Source organism: Ursus arctos, unplaced genomic scaffold, assembly GCF_023065955.2.
Source record: "Ursus arctos isolate Adak ecotype North America unplaced genomic scaffold, UrsArc2.0 scaffold_23, whole genome shotgun sequence".
In the NCBI taxonomy this organism is placed as follows: Eukaryota; Metazoa; Chordata; class Mammalia; order Carnivora; family Ursidae; genus Ursus; species Ursus arctos.
In genome coordinates this window covers 3,718,795-3,741,182 of record NW_026622908.1, presented here as the reverse complement: position 1 = coordinate 3,741,182, position 22,388 = coordinate 3,718,795, and the positions used below count along the sequence as shown (strand labels likewise).

Below are 22,388 nucleotides of genomic sequence, written 5' to 3'. Positions count from 1 at the left end.
CATCAAGTGCCTTCCTTAACAGTGCCCATCATCCAGCTATCCCATCCCCCCACCCACCTCCCTACACAGTCATGACTGATTAAATCATTGGCCAATAAAGACTGATTCAACCTCCAGGCCCTCATCCCTCCCTAGAGGTGGTGGGGGACAGGATGGGACTGAAAGTTCCAACCCTCTAATCACCTGGTTGGTTCTCCTGGCAACCAGCTCCCACCCATCCTTAGGTGGGGCTCAAATGTCTGTTCATCAACATAACTAAAGACACCTTTGTCACTCTCAACAGGAAACCCCAAGGGTTTGGGGAGCTGTGAGTCAGGTGCTGTGGATGGAGACCAAATACACACATTTTGGTCATCTGAATGAGCAAATAATATATTTTCCTTATAAATCACAATAGTGTAGTAACGTTATCTACTATACGCATCAGCGTGTAGGACGGAGCCCTGGGCATCAACCCACTGCTGGTGACACTGCCAGACCCACGGAGCTACGGCACTGCTCCTGGGCACACCAGAAAGTACTAGAAATCCCAGGTCTATGAAGACGCTCAAGACTCAGAGGGATGTGGAGAGGGAGGAAATCTGCCTCAGCCAGAGAGGTCAAGACAAAAGCTTCCTCAGCTCTCCTGTGGGCAATGAGCCCAGAGTTCTCCCAGCACACCCCTAGTTTGAGAAAATAGGAAACTGTCTCTGCGTTCAATCTGGCCATTTACCCAGGCTTAAACCCCAACAGGGAAATGTGCCAGCTTCCATACATTTGTCTCTGAACTCCCAAGCGCCTTCACTTCTAAAAAGCCTTCACTTGGTAGCAGTTACTTAGGATTAACAGAAGAGTCCTTTCTTCATTTCTTCCTTTTACCATTGGTCTAAGGAAGACTCCTTCATGCCTCAGGGGTATTTCGGTAACAACATGGCCGACTTATCAGGCACGGGGCTGGGAGCTCACAAGGTTAAGCCAAGCTCCTCATGACTGAAGCTTGAGCAGAGGGTTTTCTTTAACCTCTCCTGCATACAGAAGTCTCCACAGATCTTAGCAGTTGCCCATAGGCCTCCAGTAGTAAAGCACAGGAAGTTGGATTTTGGCAGCTCCTCCTCAGGCGTTAAGTGCAGCCTTGCCATTTTATACCTCCTGCAAAGAAGAACATTATCCCTGGAGGTCAAGAAAGGCTGTGCCCAATGTCCCAGTTGTGTCTCAAGCTGCCAGATTAAGAAACACGGTCTTTGAAGATCTGGGGGATCAGGAGGGGAAGGGGGGACCTGGCTGGCTCAGTCGGCAGGGCATTCAACTCTTGATCTCGGGGTTGTGAGTTGGAGCCCCATGCTGGACACAGAGCTCTGGGGACGTACACATAAGATGTCCACCACATGAGGGACATTCCGCCAGCTGGCACTTCTTGACTACCTACTAGCTACTAGGCAGAGTCTGGAACGGGGCTGGCGGTGAGAGCAGAGAACTGAGGGTTTGAATCTTCCAGATTCCATGTGCCTCCATGCAGAGTGGGATTTGAGGCTCTACCATTGAGTAAAGGGAAGGGTAAAGAGTTCGTTATGAAGAAGTGGGAAACTAAGACGTAAAAATCCTAAGGTTGCACTGACCTATGGGATCTGGCAGGGCCAGGGCCCGGGCCAGATTGTGAAGAGCCATCACTGAGGATCCAAGGCTCTCCCTTCAAAGCCTGTCCCCTCTGGGTCCGCCAATTCAGACACTCACTGGGTCCGGAAGAGCCTAACTAATCGTTACCACACTTCCTAAGAAAGACAGGCCAGTGCTTATGCCATATTCAATATGGACCGCTACAGTTTCCACTTTGGGAAATGGGTCTCATTCCTTTTCTTCTTAACAGAGGTTCAGAATTAAAACCTCCAGCTCAAAACAGGATTCCACAGCTCCCTTCCTCCTCTTGCAGCTGCTGAGGCTGCAAATATGGAGTCACCCAGCCTCTCACCTGCATCATCCCTCCTCACAGACACTTTCTGGGTGGGAGCTCTTCTCCCCACGTGACAGATGAGGCGAAACTAAAGGAGGGATTTCTGAACATCAAAAAGAAAAAAAAAAACAAAACCCTGCTAACAAGTTTAAAGTATGTGCATGGGGATGAGTAAGGGCAGAAAATCTGAAATTACGTCTGTTCAGGAAATTCTGTGAGTCACATGCGTTGCTTTCTTCCTAGTGTCTCAAGAAGAGGGGCCTGATGACCAGTGAGACCACCCACCACCCCACAAATAAGAGAGAGAAGGAATGAGCTCGCACGCACTGGGGAGACTCACACCAGGTGCCCCTCGGTTCATGCTCAGAGCACTCGTCTCCCTTCTTACAAAGGGCAAACTGAGGCTACAGAAGACCGAGGCACAGGGGAGCACCTTCGCAGGGGCTGCGAGAAACGAGTTAATAGCAGCTGTTCAGGAAAGAGGCCAGACTCCTGGAACCCCCACTGGACATGGCTCCAGGGCAGAGCTGAGGACACGGGAATGGTAGAAGTCTGTTGGCCTGTTCCATGCGCCGTCTCAAAGTCCCCCTAGGCCCTACTGTATGAGCCTGCCTAGCCCTGTAACTTCCCGGACTATGTCCCAGGCCAGGATCTGATTATTCCTGAGGGAGACTATTTAATAAGCATAAATCACTAAAAATAATGATAGCTACAAGTTACTGGGGAAGTGGGATGAATAGGGCATTTAGAAACAAAAATAATTCTCCTTCTCATACTTGACCCGTATTTTCTGAGGCTGTGCATTGTACTCACTTAGAAAAAGAAACTTCTAGTTTTTCCTTTATCCTCTTCCGTTTTATACTCAAAGAGGAAAAACCGTATCCTTCAGTGGATAAGCAATAAATCACATCTAGGGCTCTGGCTACTTAGGACTCTTCGTGGATGGATGAGGACTACAGTCTGCTCTCGAGGACAGGAGGCAGGGACGGAGCACCCAGGGGCACCATGGAACCCTCGGCACCTGTCCCGGCCTGGTCGCTGCCAACACTTCAAAGCATTACCCGTTTCACCTGAACAGGTAAATGCCAGGAGAAGGCAAATTATCCACAATGGGCTTCTCCTTGCAGCTCTTTGGAGTTTTCACATGTTCTCATGGAAAGGTTCTTTTACCATAAAATGTTGCCTTTGTAGAAACCCTCAGACCTTCCTCACACAAGTGAGCCAATGACGATTAGTTTCCATTTATTAATCTGTGAATTAGCTATTATCAATAGTTTACTTTGGGCTAAGCCCTATATCTGTATTTTCTAATCCACAGCCACTTTATAATACAGGTGCTATTATCCACCCCATTCTACAGAGGAGAAAACTAAAACTTGAAGATGGGTTAACCACATTGCTCAAGGTCACACAGGTAGCCAAGAAAGGGCAGAGCCAAGAATAAGAACCCATCCAACCACACGAACCACGATGCTACAGTCTTCAACCATGTGTTTTGTACAAAGACACTTTAAGGTACCCTAGGAAGACTTAGACTTCATGGAGACTGTGTTTTGAGCTGACAAAAACTGAACTACACCCCCTCTAGACACTAAAGGTTGATCAGCTGCACCTTCCTTGAAAAATGAGTAAGACCAAAAATTATCTTACTCTGACCCACTCCATGTGCATACAAACATTACTGCTTCCAAAGACCTTTATTTAAAAACGAGAGAGAGAGAGAGCTTTCACATTTGGGGATTTTATTGTGAAGACTGGCATAACATTTCTGCACTGTTATGCTCAGTATTTTCACATCATTCTTTAAAACAACCTGCAATGCAATTTGCTTCCCCAGAAAAAAGTTATTATATTTGATTCTTATTGCAACTCACTTATTACTAGTTGTATTTTGTAATTTTTTCCCCTCCAAACAGCCTCGGGATTTTGCCTACGGAGCCAACCCACCAATTAGTTTGATTGTTCGGCACGACCAGCAATTCTTATAGGCCATTCCACGGTTGCAGGGATTTCATGGTACACATCCACATGTCCACAAACTAAAAAATATGACAGAATTCAGATCTGACTTGATGATTGCACCTGTTTTTTACTCAACTCTCAGACCATGATCTTTAGATCATTTATAAGGTTAAATGGCAAAAGTTACCTAGGCCAACCCAACTACTCAGTTGTAACCAGTTAGAAATTGGATGTTGTCACCCACGTTCAGTACTGTCCTTACACCCAGGCCAGAGGGCCCAGCTGGAGCTGGAGGCTGAGAAGGCCCTGCTCTGGTCCTCTAAAGTCAGCCATACTCTTCCTCTCCGGGTACAGTCTGTGAAGGTCATGGGGACAGCCTGCTCAGGCTTACATTTTGGACCATGAAGCAAGGACCTGTGGCTTCACAATTCCCAGACCAAGATCCCCATTCCACATCCTGGGCCTTCCCAGACCACTTCCCTGAATCTGGCCTCTAGAGGGTACTTGTGTGTACCCTTGGGAGGGAGTGGCCAAGGTGCACACCTTTGGCGGGGGGGGGGGGGCGGGCAGGGAATGGAGGAGGGCTTGCCTGTGCTGTCTGGGGTATCCACATGGTCGGGGTGGGACACGAAGGGGGCAGGCTCCAAATTTTGTGATTCCAGGTTATTATCAAGGTATACTTATCAAAGTAGGGGATGAGAAAATAATTTATTTCCTTGATTTATAACTTTTAAATATTTAGACATATGGAATAGGAGCTTCCACTTCCACTCTTGCTCAGGTTCCGCGAATATTAGGGGCAGGTCTGGTCACATTCAAATACAAGAGTGCTGCCGTTGTAAACAGACTCCTGAGAAGCTCACGCAGACCCTAGAAACTGATAAACCAGTCTGTCAATTCAGGCATTAAAACGCGACCAGCAGAACTCCTAGTGAAAAGATATAAGAAACTCCATAAAACTATCTAATCAACCTAGAGAAACACCAAACAGAGCTGTGAAACTAACTTAATTTAAACAGATCAATTTTTCAGATTGGTACAGGTGAATCAATGATTCAACAAGTTTCTGTAACTACTTATCTTTAATCACTCAACGCCTGATTTTGCAGACATAGTCTCAATTTCTAAGGCTCCCTGGATTCTCTGAAAACAAATGATAAATAACTATCAAAAGCAAAAAGATTACTCTTCTCAAAATTTGTACCATCTTTAGGATCGAGCGTTTTGAAAATAAATAGGACAAACTCATTATGGAGAGACCTAAGACCCCAACTTGAAGGTTTTACATAAAAGGTTTTTTTTTTTTTTTCTAAGATTTTATTTATTTATTTGTCAGAAAGAGAAAGACAGCACAAGCAGGGGGAGCAGTAGAGGAAGGAGAAGCAGGCTCCCCGCTGAGCAGGGAGCCCCAGGTGGGCCTCAATCCCAGGACCCTGGGATCATGACCTGAGCTGAAGGCAGACGCTTAACCATTTGAGCCACCAGGCGCCCCTAAAAGTTGTTTTATATAATCATTGCAATGCTTTTTAAATGGCCAGGATAAAATAACAGTACAAAACAAAACAGCCAGGATATATGTTACACCATCTTCCCTCCCAGGCACAGAAAGGAATGAAGACCCCCACGGCATGTAATTAGGACAAAATGACTATCATGAATTGGCCCTGTGCTATGGGTCAGAGGGAAAGAATCCTCCTGCAATAAACAGTGCCCATCGTGTAAACTATAGTTACAAATGTCCAATGTCTCTCGGGAAGCCTGGGTGGGTCAGTCGGTTAAGTGTCTGCCTTTGGCTCTGGTCATGATCTCAGGGTCCTGGGATCGAGCCCCATGTGAGGCTTTCTGCTCAGCAGGGAGTCTGTTTCTCCTTCTCCTTCTGCCCCTCCCCCCTGCTCAGCCCTCCCCCAATAAATAAAATCTTTTAAAAAAAATGCCCAGTGTCTCTCAATGGATCATATTCAGCTGCCTCCCAAAAGAGATAAATAAGCAATAAAAAGGGAAAATTGTCTTGTTAATGGTGACACACATCCTCCTTCACCACCAGCATTTGTCTCCTGGGCAGATAACAGGCCTGCTCTAGGACAACATTTTTATGACTAGAAATTTTAAAGGAGACTCACTTTATCATTTGATCTGCACGGCAAACCACCAAATAGTCATCTGACCCCTGCTTGAACACTTCTTACCAAACTGTAAAAAAGAAGCCTAAGTCCACCTTTGTAGGACGATTAGAGAATAATATTTTTTAAGGGGGAGGGGGTCAGAGGGAGAGGGAGAGTGAGACTCTCAAGCAGGCTCCACCCCCAGCATGGAGCTGGAAGCAGGGCTTCATCTCACCACCCTGAGATCATGACCTGGGCTGAAATCAAGTTGGATGCTTAACCAACTGAACCACCCAGGTGCCCCTAGAAAATAGTATTTTTATAACTAAGCCAAACTTTGACTGCTTCCATTATATTTAGAGCCTAAGGACAAGACTGCTTCCTCTTGACCCATGAGCGTCTTTCACGTATTTGAAAACACCTCTCCAGTCTTAAGAGTCTTTTCTAAGCTGGGCCAAAAACCCCCAAACCCTTCGATGATTGTGTGTAGCATGTGGTTTCTTCTTTCTATCGTCCTCGGAACGAGGTCCGCAAGGCATACATTTCCTCTGAAGGCGGCTTGCTTTTATTCCCAACACATGGAAAGGGGTCTGGCACAGAGATCATGGGAAGGAGGGGCCAAGGGAGGGAATGGAGGCAGACCGCAAGAAAGCAGAACACCCGACTCCAAGCATCGTCTAATAGGGTGACCATCCTCTTCTAACAACAAAGCCCGAGATAACATTCGCTTCTGCAAAGGCCATGTTTATGAACTTACTGTCATCTCATGGTCAACAAAACTCATGAAGTACTGCCAAGTCACATGTTTACCATCCACGCTGGGACTTCTGGGTACCTTTACTCCTCTAAAATATCCTCTTTCTTAGACAGACTCACTTGCCAGCATGGGCAGAGTTTCCGGACTCTCAATCAGGCCCACACCAAGCATGCTCACCCTCTCCAAGCTTCATGTCATTTCCACCAGGACACCATGCAAATGTCGGCCAGGACACAAGAGCCGGTGGACACCATGTTCCTGCCTCTCATCACCCTGAGGCCTTAAGCCAGCTGCACTTCAGAATTAGAATCCTTGCATTCAGTACACAGGATACGTCTCCATTTCTGACAAAGTAGATATGATTAAGAAATCATGGGGCGCCTGGGTGGCACGGCGGTTAAGCGTCTGCCTTCGGCTCAGGGCGTGATCCCGGTGTTGCGGGATCGAGCCCCACATCAGGCTCCTCCGCTATGAGCCTGCTTCTTCCTCTCCCACTCCCCCTGCTTGTCTTCCCTCTCTCGCTGGCTGTCTCTTCCTCTGTCGAATTAAAAAAAAAAAAAAAAAAATGTTTAAAAAAAAGAAATCATACAAAATGCCTTATCCTCCACATCAACTGCGGTTTTCTGGTCTACTAATAAGCTTTTCAAAGAAAGACACTCCCTGGGATGAGCTGTTCTTAGTGAATCCATGCTAGGTCCAAGTGATCACCATGAGAGAAAAGCCATACTCTTCAGCCCACATTTACAGGAGTTCAACGCCCAACAACACTCCACTGAACTGAATTCAAAGCCATACGTCCCAAGCTTGGAGAGCACTTTCTCCCACCGAGGTCCCTTAAAAAGGTCTGAAGAATGGAAACGTCATAAGGCATAGTCTTTCCAAATTAATAATGTGAAGAGAACAACATTTCCTTAGGTACCTAAGCTCTGGTACATGTGCCTAAAAATAAAATTCCACAACTTTATCACTGGACCCAAGAAAAGCTCGTGGAAGACCTGGGCTTTATGATTTTTCTGGCCATCACTTAGGCATCTGATGACATGCAGGCACCACCACATTCTAGCCATCCCCCTTGGGCAGCAGTCTCCCAGAAACCTGCAATGTGTGATATGCACACGTCCTAACTGGGCCCTTTACCAAGGATGGGCAGAGCCTGAGTCAGAAGACCCTGCATCCACAATGCTGCTTGACTTCAGGGCAAGAGCTTGTGGCACGTCAACCAACAGACCTGGGTTGGCATTCCACAATCCCGAGCAGGGACTCCTCGAAACACTGATGTCTCCTGTCCTTAGCATACTGAGTAGAACGCAGTTTGCAGGACTGCTGTGAGGGGTACAGGAGACCCCACTCTGTGAAAGACCTGGCCCCATGAGAGGGACACGGCAGGCACTCAGGAAGTGGGATCTTTCTCTCCACCCCCCCCCCACCATCCCTTTGTGGATGTGCGGTAAAGCTCCTCAAAGTCCCAACCAACATGGTAGCCCACACCGTGGCATTCAGTCAACAAAAGCCATGAAAATTATTATCTTTGTTGCCCAGCTCATGAAAAGCCATAGCTCCCCTTCCTGTTTACCAACAAGCCACCTGACGTCTTCTTGCTCACACACGGTTGACTTCAGCCCCCTAAGCCACAGGTAAGAAGGAGAAGCCTTTCCTCGTTAGGACAAAAAACAAAGCCGCCCTGACTAATTCACAGGCCGCCTCATAATCTTCATCCAAGGACCTTCAGAAATGCCAAGACCCTCAGGGAAGTGAAATTTCCTCGAATGTACAGAGAGCACCCGGGGTTTCGAGATGACTAATAACAGACACGTACTGTAAACAGGGAATATTAAAGAGCTCAGAAAGCCTCTTAGGGGAAGGGGGGGAAAATCCTCCTAATTCAGGGCCTGGTGGAGAGAATGGCAGGTTTCTGGCAAACAAAAAAAGCAGAGGTGAAAATGCTAGGCCCTGGCAACTTCTGTTTTCACAGAATCCGGAGCCCACGACGGTCATGTTAGGGAGAAGGCTCCCCGGCTTCTGGCTACCATGGTGTTTTTTCTATCTTGACAATTCACTTCTCCAACAGGCACGCCGCCAACTCAAATGAGACTCAGAGCAGTGAAAAGCCCTTCAGGTAAACAGTGTGATAAGCTAAACTGAAAAACTAGACAATGTTTTTGGACTATGAGGTAGTTGCTATGGAGACAGTTGCTAATTAACTGCTTTCAACCAGGAGAACAAAGGGCTCGGGGCAGGCAGGCCTCTGTATCTCCGAGTGAGCAATGCTTCCAGCCTTGCGCAATCGGCACATCGCTCATATCTGGAATACCTGAGACCCGGCTGGGTCTGCTGCATGCTCGAAGAAATGACAAAAGTGCATTCTCTTCATCTTGACCTGGGTGAACAGCACCTGGCCACCAGTCCCTCTTGGGGAAGCAGGCTCTGCGGCGAAAGGAAGATTCACAGGCACCGCCTTGACCCCCACACCATGTGCCGGGCACTTTCATAAAGACTACCTCCCTCCCCGTCCAGAGACAAAACTCAGCCATGTGGATGAAGGGGGGAGGAAGAAGGGGGAGAACACATGATTGTTTTAAATGATACATTTTATTTTATATACTTCATTATAAAGAAAACTAAACTCATCAATTCAAAGGGGAATGGCTAAATCGACCCTTCTTTAGAATTATCTCCCTCCCGTGGAAAAAAAAAGTGACTGGTGATTTGTCAAAAACAAACAACAAAACCCATAATCATTTCCTGTTTCTAAGACCCACACCGTGTGGACACTCAACAAATAATAACAAAAAAAAAACCCCATTTAATTGTAATCTGCTTATCACGGATGGATTTTCTCTACCATCAAGCCGGCTGCCTCAAACGTGGTCTCATCTCTGGAGGTTACAACGGGTGCCCTGAGACTGAAATGATCTGTTCTGAAGGGCTGACCTTTGAGCGACATCCAGTTAAAACCACAGATCTATGTTCCGTTCACGAATATTTAAAGTCAAGCGTGAAATATGAGGAGAGCTGCGTGTAGCCGCCTCTACGTACGCCACAGGACCCCAGACGGCCGGCTTCAGCCCTCCGCCTAATTTCAGCTTACACTGAATGTATCTACATTAAGTAAATGTCAAACTCAACCAAGCTATTGTGTGATCCGTTCTGCCTCCCCAGAACAGAAATCAAATGTTGTGGGGGCTTTTTCCTGCTCGTCAGAAACACAGATCGATACAGCCTGTGAGCCACCCACCTTTATTATCCGAGGCAGAATGCGGATTAAGGCGCGTTATGATTCTGAATGAAATACAATGATGTGATTCTCAGTGTGACTCTGTGGTGATAACGCACGTAAACATCTTCAGGAAAGCCCAGATCTGGCATCCCTGGAATCCATTTAAGGGCATGAGCTCAGGAAGCAAACAGGCCTAGATTCAAACTACAGCTCCTACTTGACTACCTAGTCAACGGGAACTGCTTTTGAGCTTCCGTTTGCACGTTTGCACGTCCTGCAGAGTAAGGACACTAAAACCTATCTCAGAAAGTTACTCGGAGAATTCAGTGAATTCAAGTGTTTACTACGGTCCCTAGCCTCTGGCAGATAGTCAAGATAATGCAGCTACGAATTAAAGCCACCATGACTGACGTTACTCCTTTCCTTAAAAATGGGGTGAAACTGCTGGAGGCTCTAGTTCTACCCCCTCAGCCCAATTCATGAAAAGAGAAAAGGACTTTCAGGGTGAGTAGGGACCCCCGACCCCCTGGAACCCAGGTCTCTCCCCTGTGGCCCTTTCACACCAGGCACCAACTAAAACTTGAGAAGCTTTCACTAAAAGGCAAATGACAGGTATTAGACCTAAGGGTCAAATCAAACTATTTCTGGGACAAACTCAATCTTTTCTTGCCAAACCAAGCAGTTAAAATTCTTGCTTTGCAGAGGGCGGCTTTTGAGTAAGGTCCTAGCCCAAGCCCCTCCCTGCCTGGCTTCACTTTCATCAGCCCCTGCCCAAGGGCATCTCACCTCTTCTCAATTCTTCAGCCTCTTTCCTTTGCCCCTTCCAGCATGCTTTCAGCTCCATCCATCCATCCATCTACACAGTCAACAGAACTTACCAGCCACCAGCTCCGTACCAGGCACCGTGCTGACGCGGAGAAGCAGAGCTGTAACTGACTCCAAGAGCAAGGGGTTCTTAGGCCAGCGTGGGATACAGTCATCTGCGCAGGGTATCTGTCACCCTGTAAGGTTAGCCCCGTGCTGGGAGAAGCACATGGTCCTCCGGGGCACAGATTGGGGGAATGGGGAATCAGATGCCCACAGTATTCCCAAGGGAGCAGACCATGGCTCCCGAGGCCCTTCTTCCTTTTTGTTCCACTATTCACTTTTACCACATTCCCTACCGCCCCATCTGCAAGCTAAACACAGGGGTCAAGGAGGGATACTATAGGGAAATGTCGGTGGGGTTGGGGTGGGCAGGGAGAGGAGGAAAGCCGACTTTACTGAACACATCAGGGAACATGCCCTCATCGAGGCCCAGCTCTACAGTAAGCATGGCTTACTGCCTCCCACCAGCTCCTCAGGCCCCTGGGCCTAGCTCCAGCACCGCAGAACACCGCTGTGTTTGCTGGCAGCCTCCTGCTCCGGTCTGGGAGCTCTCCAAGACAGAGACACCTTATCTCATTTATATTTCCATCTAGAGCACCTACCATGGCGCGTGGCCCATAGCTGCTCCTACACTGAACTGAACCGAGGTCTACAGCACGTCGGTGACTGATGCAGGATCACAAAGCTAAGTGGTGGAACTGGACTGAAACCGAGAACTCTGACTCATTCACTGGGTGCGGGGGGTGGGGGAGATGTGACAGAAGTATTTTTGGAGAGGAGATTATTTAGCTCCGGAAGTACAAGAAGGAATCATCCGCAGACTTGGGCATTTACGTACAATTGGGTTCTACGGCTTCCAATATCTCCTTAAAAGCCTCTCACCCAATTTTGTAGGCCTGGGCAGGGAGAACTGAGAGCACTCCCTTATTAGAAACCACATTTAATTATTAGCCTTAGGCGTGTATTCCCCTGGGGTGCCTCAGTCCAACAATATCAAGAAAAACCCTGCAAAACTTTCAGTCTTTGGTTCCCAAAGAAAAATGGGGGGGGGGGGGGACAAAAAGCCTTGTGGCATCTGATAATCTCCGAGCCTCCTTCAGAAAGACTGTATTCTCAAACCCCCACTTTTACCATCTACCACACAGGCTTAAGATATTTTTGATCCAGGTTAAAAGAGCAAAGCACATCGAGAAAAACAAATAGAGACGACAGGACCTCCCCAAGTTACAAGCAGCAGTGGGTGCAGAGAGAGCTGAGGATTAGGGGGACCTGGGTTCCAATTCCAGCCTCCTAATCCCGTTAAAAGTCACAGCCCCGTCTCTTCGTCTCTCTAAGCCACTTACTTTACTCATTAAATGGAAATTAATAATCACTCTACTCACCAGGGCTGTTGGATGAAGGGAGATAACATGTGAATAAAGCCCTTATAAACTGTAAAGCACCGTAGGGGATTTTTTTCAGTAGGCGTTGAACTACAGACACGCTGCTGCCAACCTTAAGAGAGAAATACAGTGCGGCCATAACCATAAAGAGGAACCAGAATGACTGATAGGGATAAAAGTTGCAGAACTGGACGACTGATCGGGGTAAACATTTAGTCACCTTGATGGCTATTGGAAAAATAGTCACTGTTAAGAGTCTTTTTTAAAATAATGGCCCCGAACTTGAGTGTGTGATCGTTTACCAGCCCCTCAAACAGCTCCATGCCCAGATTCCTTATCTGTGAAACGAGGACAATGACAGCATCCATGTCATGGAGCTGTTGTGAAATTTAAATGAGTGAATATCCGTAAAGCATGCAGACCAATGCCTGGCATATTTTGCTTTCTTTCTTCAAAGGGTTTATTTTTAAGTCATCTCTACACCCAACGTGGGGCTTGAACCTACAACCCTGAGATCAAGAGTCACATGCTCTATCGATTACACCAGACACTTCTAATTTGATAGCCAAGGTGGGCGGGCAGGTAGATAAACCAGGAAATGCCAGATAAATTTGTACTCTTCAACTTTTCCACCACACCTCACAGATGAGGGAGGCCGGTGTGACACCTCAACTTCACCTGACTGAGTGAACAGACACCGGGTGTTCAAACCTTTCCATTTTAATACCGGACCAGCGAGCAGGATGCCAGACTTTTTTCTTTTTCAGGTGGGAAGATAGGGGGAGGAGGAGAGAAGGGCACACCGACCCACAGACTGAGCCGAGATCAACACTACCTCTGCTTCCCTAGTCGGGGGGACGGCACCGCCTCGAGACATCCTCCATAAATCACCACCTCCACAGAAGTGCGTGTTCCTTTTACGGAAACAGAGCGTTCAGGGTTTTATAACATTTGTACCAAAGAAGGAGAAACAAGGACTGGTCTGGTGCCAAACTCAACTGTAAATACAAAGTGTTTTTTTTAATTGGTAATTACAGATGAGAACTTTACACTTTTGGCATACGCATCACAGTCATGCTTGGTTTACGTATTTAAATAAATATACCCACCACAGGCTCCAATTTCCTCCCTGCATTTATTTGACCACGAGGCACCGAGTTCCCACTCTGTGCAGATGAGGGCCCTGCAGGGTGTGTTGCAGGGGGCGGGAGGGACGCCGGCAGATGCCCGACGCCAGACATCCCTCGAAGAACACCCTGGAACACCACTCAAACCCTGCCCTTACGGAGCTTCCAGTCTAACTGGAGAAACAGAACACTAGTCCTATTACAAGTTAGAAGTCAATTACAAGTGAAATCCACACAGTGCATGAAAAGGTGCCCGGGAAGATGAGGACTCCTCGGGTCTGAAGGGTAGAGAGAGAAATCTCGGGAGGATGGAGTGGTCAGGAAAGACCTGGTAGAAATGGAACTGGAACCAGGAGTCTTCAAAGACAGGAAGGCATGGCTAGGCAGGGAGAGACAGGCTGTCTGGATGCATTTACATATGATTGGGTTCTACAGCTTCCAATATCTCCTTAAAAGCCTCTCACCCAATTTTGTAGGCCTGTGCAGGGAGAACTGAGAGCACTCCCTTATTAGAAACCACATTTAATTATTAGCCTTAGGTGTGTATCGCCTCCAATCAGCAGTCAGCAGACTTCCATGGGGCTTCCCACATGCCAATCACAGAGTGTGGGTGCAGAAGGCAAGTGTGGAGAAAGTGAAAAGAATAGTGTGGTGAGAGCTGAGGCCACTAAGACGACAGTGGAAGATGACAGTGGGAATAGAGGTAGAGTTTACATTTTATGCAAAAAAATAAGGTCATACACTCACACACACACACACACACACACACACATAATGGGGGAGGAGGGAGAAGGAAGAGGACAGAGGACGAGGAGGAAAAGAGTTGCAATTTCTATGGTAGTCACAGAAAGCATGGTCAGAGGCTCATCAGGTATCAGGCAATCAGGACTGGGGAGCAGGAATGGTAAGGAAGATGGGCAAGTGAAAGGGGTCCCAGAGGCCAATGGAGCAGTCAGGCACTGAACCATGATCTCACAGGGTAAATCAAATGGTAGAGCTAACTAGGAGCTTTCAAAGATAAGGGGCTTGGAAAAACGGGAGACTGCACACACTGACACAAAAAGACAGTCGGAAAACAAGTAAGAGAAGTTGATGGGTTCCATTTTGAGTGCGTGGAACCTTCTGCAGACAAAAGGACATCCACCTGGCAGGGAAACAGCACTCCTCTGCCTAAAGACAGTAATAAAGTCGGCCGAGGGGAAACTCCTAGAAAGAGAATAAAACCCTGAAGATAATCAGTTAGTGGAGTTAAGAAGAGAAAGAAAATTCAGTAGAAGAAGACAGAGAAAGCACCCAAGATGTAAGGGCTGCACGGTGGAATCCAAGGAAGGAGGGATGGTCAGGATGAGTGGGCGGCCATCACGGACACACAACACGGCACAAAATACCACAAGTCCAAGGACTGAGAAAAGGATGCCAGCACTATCCATGAAGAGGTTCCCACCATCTCTGAGGACCCTGCTCAGAGGACTGAAGGTATGCAAAAGCAGAACCCAAACTGAATTGGGCTCTTTCCCCATACTCTGGAACTTTCCAAAGATCAGCCGTGGGGGAGAATGAACGATGAGACCGAGTTTGAGGGGAAAGCAGGAGCAAGATGCTCTGAACATGGTCACCTTCCTTCTCCAGGCCTACTGTGGTGAAGGAGTAAAGCCTAAGAGGTCACCCCCGGAATACTAATTTCTCCCCTCATCCTGAGAGCAACACCTACCGCAGGAAATAAACCTCTAGGTAGTAAGAATTATTCACACTTTAGTCTCAAAACTTCCGATAACTCACTCACGTTTCCTGATATGTCAAGACTTAGCAAACATCTCAAGTGTTTGGGGCAGCGCTCTGCCTCTGTAACTTCCCCTTTATCCCAGAGTGATACAGGGACTTCTCTGTAAACGACAAAACTCAATCGGACAAACCATGCTGATGTGATATGTCTTTTTGCAATTTAATTCAACAGAAGCTGACTGCCTGCTAGATGGCGAGCTCCATACGGCCTCTCATGTTCCCCCACGAGCTCCCAGTCTCAAGATATAGGATGCTACCTTTCACTTACTATGCGTAAGAGGTAAAGTCGGAAAAGAAAAGCAGTGTGATTTTCTTTGCTCCGATATTTTGCCTTCCCTGAAATACATCCCCTCCCTGAAATACATCCCCTCCCTGCCAGCTTTCTGTCTTATTATGAAAGTAAGAAGACAACCCTATACAGATAGAATTCTCAACTTCAGTCCCGAAGGTTCTTGACGGTCTTCCAGAAATGAGCACCTCCAGCCCCCAGGGGTTCTCAACTCGCATACCCAATCAAAACTGCCCAGGCAGCTTTTTGAAAAAGCAATGCCTGCTGCCTCATCAGAGAGCTGATTCAAACGGCCTGGGGCGAGGCTGTTGTCACTGTTTGTGTTTGTGTGCTGGTTTGAAAGCTTCGCAAATAATTCTAATATGCAATCAGTGTGGAAAAGCAGTGCACTCCCCCACGCCGGGTGCTTCACAGATCTGCGTGTGTACACAAATGCCTGGGGACATTAACTGCGCGTTCTGAGTCAGCAGGTGCGCAGCAGGGCCTGAGAACCTGCATTTCCAACCGGCTTCCAGGATGGCGTGATGCTGCTGGTCTATGGAGCAGAGGCGGAGGAGCAACCGTGGAGAGCCAAGGCCTGTGTGCTTCATACTGGCTCTCCGAATGACCGTGACGTAGCCACATTTCGTGGAAAGAGAATTAATTTGCTTCAGGGTCAAACTGACCTGGGTTACAATCCTGACCCCAAAACTTCCCAATCACGACTGTGGCCAAATGACTGATCCTCTTTAAACTGGCGTTCTTGTATACAACATGAGCGTTGTAGATTGAACTGTGCCCCCCAAAAAAGTTATGTTGACGTCCTAACCCTCAGCACCAGAATTTGACCTTAATTGGAAAGAGGATGGGTGCAGATGTCATTAGCTGAGATCATACCAGAGTTTAGAGCGAGCCCTTAATGCCATGTGACTGGCGTCCCTATAAGAATGTAGAGCAAAGACACACTTGGAACAAACACCATGTGACAAGGGAGGCGGAAACGGAAATGATGCAGCTGCAAGACAAGGGAGGCCAAGGACTGATGGGGGCCCCAGAAGCTGAGAGGAAGGCATGGGACAGACTCTCCCCTAGAGTCTCAAGGGAGCTTGGCTCTACGGACACCTTGACTTTACACGTCTAGCCCCCAGACGGTGGGACAATACATTCTTGTGGTTTGAAGCCACCCTCTTTGCCATCCTTTGTCATGGCAGGCCTGGCAAAATGACACAAAGCAGCCCCGCACAGGGCTGCTGGGAGACCGAATCTGGCCATCGTCGGGGAAGGTGCCTACACGGCTCGGCAGCACAGGCCAGATTTCCTTTCCCCGTCAGAAGCTGTGGTGAAGAGCACCAGGTGGTGAGCATTCTCCTTTCAAGGAGAAGTAACTGCCCAGAGACACATTCCAGAACCTGGCCTCTCTGACAGCTTTCCCAGGCTGGAGCCCCGGCAGCGGGGCCCGTTACGTATCTGCACCCAGCTAGGGCGCTCCCAGTGGGCTGGAGGCGCAGCTCTGCTCTGCCACGAGTGGGAGCGATTACAGGCCCGGCGGGGTCCTGGCAGCCCACTCTGGCCCAGGCGGCCCTGACAGCCAGCCAGAGGGCCACGTGGGGTGGGGGTGGGGCCTCAAGGTCAGAGGGCCCTCCTGGGGAGGCACAGTCAGCACTGGCACAATATCAGCCTGGCCGGAATCCAGAGAGGACCTGTCACAAGTCCCGAGGGGAGTATTCTAGGCCCCTAATTATGCAGGATACTCCCAATTCGGTGTACCTCAATTACCTAAAAGAGGTGTTTTTTAGAGTATTACTTAGGTATAGAAAAGTAACATACAGAGAATGTTTAAAAGTCAATTCTGGGGGTGTCTGAGTGGCTCAGTCGGTTAAGCATCTGCCTTCAGCTCAGGTCATGTGTCAGGCTCCCTGCTCAGTAGGGAGTCCGCTTCTCCCTCTCCCTCTCCCTCTCTGCCCTGCTCATACTCACTTGCTCTCTGTCAAATAAATAAATAAAATCTTTAAAAAAAGAAAGAAAGAAACGTCAATTCTGACTCTTCAGAGAGCCCTTGCTCTTATATAAGCTGCCACACCCCACCCTGCCCCCACCCTGGCCTCATTCATTTGCTGCTCAGAATCACGAAGGGGCCACTACATGCAGGAGGGTACACAGATGCATACGGCACAGATCAGGTCTAGACAAGCTCGTGGTCTGGTAGGAGGAGAAAAAATCGTTGACACGCATTTACTGGACGCTTAGGACACGCCAAGTGGATCACGTGTATCATTCATTTTACTCACACAGCAAACCCAGGAAACTGAGGCTAAGCATCATCTACGCAGGGTCACACAGCTGAGAAGTGGAAGAGGTGGGATTTGAACTACTGGTTGCAAGCCCTCACCACCATCCCACAGCTGTTTCCCATTAGACTGGGCAAACACAAAATATAAGATGAGTTAGGGGAGAACGAAGGTCATGGCCATTTTACTCTGGAGCCTTAAGAATGAAAGATCTCCTTCCACCGTCCTATACAGTCATCCCAAACCAATTCTTCAAAACAATGCCCTGCACGTGTACCTGGGATATCCTTAAGGAATATCCTGTGTCCTGATTCTCCCAGTGAGCAAGGCTTCTGAACAGTTCAGTGAAATCACAACGAGAAATGAAGCTTCAGAGGCTGGGCACTCAGCAAGATTCCCATCTACCCCGCTGCAACACAGACAGCCCCTGGGCTTGACTACAGAAGTCATCCAGGACAGTTCTCTTTGCAGGCTTATTCCACATCCTGCATACCTTTTTCCTAACGAAGTCTTACCTTACCATGTCCGTGGGTACCTAAAAATGCTTTAAAAAGTGCAGGGCTGGGGCGCCTGGGTGGCACAACGGTTAAGCGTCTGCCTTCGGCTCAGGGCGTGATCCCGGCGTTATGGGATCGAGCCCCACATCAGGCTCCTCCGCTGTGAGCCTGCTTCTTCCTCTCCCACTCCCCCTGCTTGTGTTCCCTCTCTCTCTGGCTATCTCTATCTCTGTCGAATAAATAAATAAAATATTTAAAAAAATAATAAATAAAAAGTGCAGGGCAGGGGGTGTGGGGGGTGGAGTGAAATGCCAAACTCAGTACACATGCAACATGCATGAACAGGGTCAACAGCTGCCAGATTAATAAGGAAACAATACTGTAACAGAAAAACTGGGGAAAATACTAAATAGATAATTTATGAAAAATATGAATACACTGTAAACATAGACAATTATTTAAGCTCATCTGTAACAAGAGAAGTACAAGTTAAATTAACACTAAGGTATTTCTACCTATCAAAATAGCAAAGACATTCAAAAAACTGAACACCCATCACGGACCATGGACTGGAGAAGTGAGCATTCCATTGCCTTTTTAGTGAGGTGGACACAGGTGGTTTGGGAACATTACCATACAGCTCTTAAAGAAAACAATCTACCCTTTAACCACGCCATTCCACTTCTTGGAATTGGTCCTAAAGAAATAATCACATATATTACTCCAGAGCGTTCACTTTGGTTACTTGTGGAAGGGCAAAACTACTTTATTGCCATTGAAAAAAAAAAAAAGGCAAATGGTTGAATATTCTGCATGCACAGATACACACGCATATTCTAGGTAATTTTTTAAAATGACTTCATAGATTTTTTTCAATGATATGCAAAAATCTAAATTAGGATCTCAATGCTCAATTATCTAAAATAAAATCTATATAGGCATAGAAAAAAGCTGACCAAATATAAAGTAAAATGTTAAATCGATTAATTTCCAGATGATAGGAATTTTATTTTTGGTTTTTATGTTTTTCAGTTATTTCTAACGGTCAAGCCAGAAGAAAAGCAACAAATGAGCACATCCTTAAATCTAGACATTCCCATTATAAATTTTACAAGATAACGAACTCCATACAAGATAAACGGAACTAACACCTAAGCATTTACCATGTTCCTGGCACGATAGCGGACCCTGTGCTAAACATCTAATTTAATCCTCATGGCAGGCAACCCTCCGTGCTCAGTGTAACTGCCCCCATTTTAAAGCTAAAGAGAGACGGGAGAGCTTGCCCGGAGCTGCTCGGCTAATAGCTGCCTATACGTATCCACGCCTGATGTTCTAAAACCAGGACACTGTTTAACAGAACAATGCGTTGGGGGCTCCCGAAAACAACTCTGTATCTCCGTTTCAGTGCCCATCACAAGGACACAAGGGCTTACATCAAAGAGGGCAAATTAAAGAAAACATCAGCCAAGATTTCAGCTTCGCCTGTATTTTTGTGTCTGAGCCAAAACTTTCTCCATAGTACTATATAGTACATTTTAAACTTTTCCCCCTTCCTAGGACCTGGTTACTCTTGTAGTACCCCTAAAACTGCCCCCCTCCTCAAAGATGTGGAGTCAATGACAGCTGTCTGAGAAAAAAGGCCCAGAGCAGAGAAGTACTATTTACATACCAAACAAAGCCTGATAGAGATCTCCCTTAAAAATACTCGCTCACTTTTGTCCAAATTCTGTACTCACCAAACAACTTTCTAATCAGTGAGGTGATCTCCAAGTGTCCCCATGCACCCCGAGGTCTGCCCTGAGTACCCGCTGCACACCCATCACCCTGCAGCCCAATCTCCCGCCAGGGGCACCTCTAGATGCCCCCTCCCCTGCCCTGATCCTTAGTTTCCAGGAACAGCAGAGCCCATGTCTAGCTTGTTTGTTCCTTTGGAATTCCTGTTATTCCTATAGCTTTAGGTTTCTGTAACTATATGCTGTGGTTCAGTTTGACTTGCTTTGTGTACAATAAATATTTCACCTATGTTCTCCAAATAAATAAGGCTGCTTGCCTCGTGCTTGCTCTTCTCTGCCTACAGTTATCTCATTTTATTCTGCCTGTTATTAAGGAAACATTTTCCCCTACTCCATTACAGTTTTATTACAGGAGGAACTTGTATCTCTAATGCAAGAAAACAACTGCTTACAGAACTGGCTTAAATTGGTCCCAAATCTCAATCAAGTATCTGCTGATACTCACTGCCTCCTAACTTCCTAGACGCATCTAAGATATATGTTCCACCCCCACGCCCACCCCCTCTAACCCATCGCTGGTCAGGGCCAGGAAAGAAGCCTGCTGATCAGGTATCCCAATCACCAGAAACCTCTAGAAGGACCTGCCCATTCCTGAAACTGACAAAGCCCTTATCAGTACCTGCCAGAGATATCCCATTACTGCCAGAACCTTCCATCAGACCAGGAATCCATCTTCAAAAGCCTGGTGTGTTGAGAGCAACTCACATCACAACAAGAAGGGGTCCTCCCCCAGGCTGATTACAAGGAATGCAGGAGACCAAAGTCTGAGAGACACCAGAGACCTTCAGTTGATAAGGGTTTCTACAGAAGCCCTACAGGAGACTCCTTGAATTTGTGTTCTTAAAACACAGACCAAACTTAGGCTGTTCTCTGAGAGTTACAATGATGAAGGTCTAAGCTAGGCCCGTAAGAACAGACCCAACAGGAGAGCAGCCATCCCCAGAAAATCTCTACTGCATGTCCCAACACCCAGACCGTATCAGAAACGAAGGCATTCATACACAGCCTATAAGAATGCTGCTCCCATACAGCAATGTCCACGATAGCCAAACTATGGAAAGAGCCCAGATGTCCATCGACAGATGAATAAAGAAGATGTGGTCTATATACACAACGGAATATTACACAGCCATCAGAAAATGAAATCTTGCCGTTTGCAATGAGGTGGATGGAACTAGAGGGTATTACGCTAAGGGAAATAAGTCAATCAGAGAAAGACAAAACAGAGGATCATAGGGGCAGAGAGGAAAAAATAAACAAGACAAAATCAGAGAGGGAGACAAACCATAAGAGACTCTTAATCATAGGAAACAAACTGAGGGCTGCTGGAGGGGAGGAGGGTGAGAGGATGGGGTAACTGGGTGATGGGCATTAAGGAGGGCACATGATATAACGAGCACTGGGTGTTATATAAGACTGATGAATCATTGACCCCTACCTCGGAAACCAATAATACATTACGTGTTAATTAATTGGATTTAAATTTAAAAAATAAAAGCAAAAAAACAAGAATAATGCTGCTATAAATACATGCATACACAACTTTGTGTGGCCAGGCCTTCATTTCTCTTGGACAGATACCTAGAAGTGGAATTACCCTGTGTTTAACACTTTGAGGAACTGCTGGGCTGTTTCCCAAAGAGGCTACGCCGTTTTACATTCCCACCAGCGAGTGGGTGAGGGTTCCAGCTGTTCCCACTCCTCGCCAACACTTATTAGTGTCTGTCTTTTTGACTACTGCCATCCTAACAGGGATGAGGTGCTATCTCGTTGTGGTTTTAATTTGCATTTCCCTAATGGCTAGTGATGTTGAGCCTCATTTCATGTGTTTTTTACTATTTTTATACCTTCTCTGAAGAGATGTCTACTCAGATTCACTGGCAAAATGAGCAAGTCTGAATTAGTTAATGAGGACAGACAAATGTGTTTCTTTTTAAGTCATGAGTGTCAGAGATGTTTTTATGTTGGGGACATGAAAGGAGCGGAACCTAAGGGACAACTAGAGTGTCCTCGCCTTATTCCCCTTGGCCGCAGTTTACTTAACGCACATGACCTGTCTCTTCTCCTCAGCACAATCCAGGGATGTGGGCAATGTCATCCTCATTTACCATTCAAATTATGTTTACCGAGCACTGACTACGTCCAGGGGACACAGAGATGAAGATGACATGTTACCAGCCCCCCAAAATTCACTGCCTATTAATAGAGGAAACACATCCCAAGAGGGCAGCTGACTTGCACAAGGTCACTTAACTTGGGCGGCACAGTTCCCACCGTCTTGATGCCTAAGCCCTAGTGTCACAATCCCCTCGGGCCGAGAGAAAACAAAATCCCAGGTTCTTGCTCTGCTTTGAAGAGAAGTCCACTGAGGCAAGGCAGGTATGGCAGGGGCAGCGGGGGCGCCACAGTGGGCCCA

At 47.1% G+C, this 22,388-nt stretch overlaps 1 protein-coding gene across 18 annotated transcripts in view; it reads right to left on the bottom strand.

The window, feature by feature from the left end:
- Nucleotides 1-22,388, bottom strand: part of TEAD1 (TEA domain transcription factor 1) — a 260,007-nt gene that overhangs the window by 129,918 nt on the left and 107,701 nt on the right. The window lies entirely within an intron of this gene.